The sequence below is a fragment of the Marmota marmota genome, unplaced genomic scaffold (assembly GCF_001458135.2).
Source record: "Marmota marmota marmota unplaced genomic scaffold, marMar, whole genome shotgun sequence".
NCBI lineage: Eukaryota > Metazoa > Chordata > Mammalia > Rodentia > Sciuridae > Marmota > Marmota marmota.
In genome coordinates, this window is record NW_026000005.1 from 36,570,246 (window position 1) to 36,574,968 (window position 4,723).

The following is a 4,723-nucleotide window of genomic DNA, read 5'->3' on the forward strand; positions in this document are numbered from 1 at the left end:
AAAACAGAATTTTGAGGAAGTAGAATTTGGGGGAGATGGCAAACAACTGGAAGGAGGTGTCACTGTTCCAGGAATTTGTAAGAGGACATCTCAATCCAGTTGGGTGGTCTCCTGTAGGGGCCAATCCTAGGAACCTGGGGAGGAGACCCCAGGATGAAGGGAAGACCTCGGCAGCTAGAGGAAAAAGGAGACTAGGAAACAGAGCTCTCAGCATCTCCTCGCCCAGCCTTACCCTGATCACTTCCCAGGGTCTCCAACTACTGGTTCCTCATGGTCTCTGTGGCCAGACCTGAGTAAGAGAAGGCTAAGGCTAACTTCTCCTGATTGGCATAGCCACTCATCAGGTACAGGCTTCTCCAGCCTGGGGTGATGGAGTGGAGTGCATTCTGAGCTGGGGAAGGACTGGACTTACTTAGCTCTGGTCCCCTGAGGAGTAAAGGGTGCTGAAACAACATAAATCAAAGGGTAAGGTATGTACCTTAATGAGAACAGGTGTAGGAAGGGAGAGATATTAGGTAAGATGAAGGAAGGACAGAGAAAGAGCCGTGGTCATAATGTTTGTTTAATGTTGGACAGGTCCACAGAGAACTGCTGCTCCAAACGCTTCCTTTTACAGGTGAGGACATTGTGGACCAGAGGGGAGGGAGATCTACCTAAAACATGCAGCTAGGTATGGCCATCCCATCCCAGGCTCTTAGTTTTGGCTCTGGGGGCTCTTTACTAAGAAGTTCTGAAAAGTGAGAGAGAGGGAGAGAAAGACTGAGTGATCCATGCAGTATTTGGGGAGTGTCTGATACGGTACAGGCCTGGCATTTCTTAAGATGGGAGCCTCCTAGTTTGCCTGGTCCCTCCAAGTGCTTTAGTATCAGGGTGGCATGGTGGGCAGAGTTCAGCTCTGGCTGGGTTTAACTAGACAGAGGCTGGGGACAGTCTCCAGTCTGGGCTGCTCTGATGAATCGCAGGTTTGAAAGTTGTGGGTGAGGAAAAGGCCCCCAGTGCTGTGGGGCTGGATTTGGGGCCTTTGACATTCATGTTAGAATCAGAAGAGGCTGCAGCATATCACATATGAGAGCATGTCCAGATTGTACAGACAGAAGACAGCACAACAAACGGAAGCCTCATTCTTTCCCAATGGAAAGAACCAGATGATTAACAATTATACCCTTCCCCCCATGATTTGGGGGAGAGAGGCTTGGCTTTGGTGATGTTGGGAGATTCACTGAATGAGTCTGGCTTCCATTTCCTTCTATTGCCCACCCTTCCACCAGTCCCTTCCCAGTGACAGCTCTTGAACAGAGGCAGCTGCACAAGTAGCTCAGCTCTGCTGAGACTTACTCATGGAAAACTTTCTTGGTTGGAATCAACAGCAGGATTCAGGGTACTCGAGGAAGCCAAGCAAGGACCTGGCTGCAAAGAGAAGGAGGCAGTTTCCTGGCTGAGATTGTTCTTTGGCCCAGCGAGACAGGGTGATGCTAAGAGTCCTGGCAAGGCTCAGGATGGATGGGTATTGGCCAGGCCCTGGGAGGTTGGGTCCTTGAGGTGATGAGTGGGCTGCAGGCTGGGGAGTTTGGAGGGTGTGAGAAACTGGGATGGTAGTGATAGGATTTGGGGATATAGAAATGAGGAAAAAATGGGAGGTGAAGATAGTAGAAATGCAGGATGTTTATAAAGTCCTTAATTGTGTAAGGCACTCTATCCCATTTAATTATTTAATCTTCCAAACCCCAGATTACTATTATGACAGTTAACTAGGGTTCTAGGAGAAAATTTACCAAAGGTCATGTCACATGGCTGGTGAGGGGGTAGGTTTGGGTTTGAGTCTGTAGGTCTGGGTCCACACTGCCGGTTCACAGAAAGAGATGGGTGGGAAGGCTTCAATAAGATTCGTTATCATGACCATCTTTCTGCTGTCAACATGGCAATCTACCTTTTGATCTAGTCTCCAGCCGAGGCAGGCATTCTTTTCTTTCAAAACACCAGGTTTCCACCTGTACAAGCTGAGGAGCCATATGTAGATTAAGTGATGGGAACAAGTGCTACCCTCAAAGATTGGGGAATGTGTGGCTGCATGGGAAGCCTCTTTGTAAGGGGGTAAGAGGGAGAGGGCATGGTTGAGAGGAGGGGCAAGTGAAGGATGCTTGCCCATGTGTTAGCTGGAGTTTTGCACAGGGTCTGAGGGACTTTGGTGTCAATCATAAGGTCAACAGATGGTAATGAACCATTCTGGGGATGGAAGGTATGAAGGGCAAAGTTAGAGATAGGAAGAGAGAGTCAGTTTAAGCAAAGGAAAGATAGGGAGTGCACCAGAACCCATGTTAAGAAATATTCTGCAATTTCATCTTCTTTTATTTTCTGGAATTTGAAGTGAATAGATGAAAACCCAGGAGGAAACTAGTATGGAGCTGGGAATGGGTATGGAGTGTTGCTATCCATTCATGCCAAATGCCAATCAGAGAGAGGAGGAGGGGCCAGAGTGTGAGCAGAAGGATGGCATGGGAGGGAAGCAAGAGAAGAGCAGAGAGGAGCAGTGAGTCAAAGCCCTTGCAGGAGACACTGTGCTGATCAGAGCAGATCCTTCCAAGAAGCTCTGGGTAGAATCAGGAGGGTGGTCACTTCTCCAACTGTTTCTTAGAAAAGGATCTGGGTCAAGACAGAAAAGTGGGGACAACTGGATGAAGAAAGCTATTCTAGAAGATCCATTATCCCCCTCCCTAGTGCAACATGGAAATGGGAAACCTGAGTTTGGGGAAGTAGCAGGAGAGCACAGCTGCCAGCCCAGGAGCAAAGGAAAATGGGGCAATCTGGGGCAAACGGCAGAGGCCCACTCTGAGAGCATGTCCCAGACCAGCACTTCAGCAACACAGGTCCAGGGCAGGAGCACAGAATCTCCCTGCCCCTCCTAGGCCCAGCTGTCCCGTCACTCACGCCCGCTGCCCATTGGTTATTTTTGCTATGGAATGTGCCAGCCCCTCGGATTCTCCTGGGGAGCAGAGGCTCAAGTTACCCCCTCTCCCATCTCAGCTACCCCATCTGTGAGTGGGACATCTGGGGGTGTCCAGGGTCCTTTGGCTGGAAACAGTATGGACAGACACACATGCTCTCTCAGTGCACATCCCTGTGTATGGATCTGTACTTGACACACTTGCCACTGACAGTCTGGGACACAAGAACACCTGTATGTATCTGGAAGGTATAGGTGTGACCTTAAACTTAAAAAAAAAAATAGGGTGCAAACTCAAATAACTTCAGGGGCCAAACAGAAATTGAAATGTGGGCGGTGCTATTGTCAGCCGCTGACTTTGAGATGCTTGTGCCACCCCAAATATTGTGCAGGTTGAACAAAACTCATTAGTCTGAATTTATTTTAGTACCAGGCTTTAAAGCAATAAGTTTAGAAGACACACTGACCAATCAGCTTGTGATGCTTTATGGCATAATGGTCAATCATCCAGTCATAGAATCCTGGCTCCCTCTATCCTGGCTGTGTGAGCTTGGGCAAATGTCTCCATGCCTCAATCTCATTCCCTGTTGTGAAGACTAGATGAGTTTTTTTCATACAAAGTGCTTAGCACAATGTCTAGTACAGACCAAGAATGCAATATTTGTTAACAATTACATAGTACTGTAGTCACTAAATCCTAAGAAACCAGAATTGGCACCATTTAACATGGTGGGATGAGAATTTCAATCTGAAGACTTGCAGACTCAGAAGCTGTGTGGCTCTGGCTAAGCCACAGGAACTCTCTGAGCCTTAGTGGCTTGTCATAAAGGCTTCAAGCTCATGGGGTTGCTGTAAGTGTTGCATTTATAAAATGTCAGGTACTTGGTAAATATTAAAGAAATCTAGTTACCATGATTATTGAGAAGGACGGAATAGAACTTGGTTTATGCAAAGAGTTCATGGTGCTGAGTAGGATGATGGGGGTGAGGATAGGGTGGGTGGGGAGGGCAGTGGGGGGAACAAAAAAAAATCTGGTGAGGGCTGGGGATTTAGGTCAGTGGTAGAGGGGTTGCCTAGCATGGAAGCTCTGAGTTCAATCCCCAGCCTGACCCAAACATACATCTCGTGAGCGTGCTCACTCTGCGAATAAGAGTAGTACCTCTGGGCACCTTAGTGTGTGTGTGTGTGGGGGGGCGGTGTGGGGTGGGTGTAGGGCATCAAGAAATTCAAGGCAAAGGGAGGAAAGCCGTCTTAGGCTGTCTTGAGGATCCTGGGCATTTTATAGCCTGGGTCCGCGTCAGCAGGGAGCCCCCATCCCCAAGAACCCTTGAGTATGACCTAGGCGCCCCCACCCGGCGCTCTGTCCTGCAGTGATTTGGGTACTGCCTGGCACCGTCTGCGTGTGCGCATGTTTGCGGAGTGAGAGTGGAGATGCTATTGACCTTCCAGGGCCGCCGGGCCGGAGGAGGGAGGAGACGCCCTGGAGGCGGCTTTGGGCTGCCAATGAGAGTGGCCTGAGCAAGGGGCCGCTGCACCCCGCCCTTTCTGTGCCTCAGTTTCCCCATGTGCCCAGGGCCCGGGAGGCAGATGCGGGTGGAGTGGGGGCTGTCAGCAGCAGGAGCTGTCCTGTGGGCGTGCGGGAAGGCAGGTGAGGGCCGCCCCAGGGGACGCAGAGGGGCAGGAAAGGGTAGGGGCGCCAGGTGGGGTGCAGGCTTGCAGGAGAGGGCGGGCTCTGGGCGCCGCCGCCGCCTTCGCTTTACCCCCGCCGGGGCTCCCGAGGCC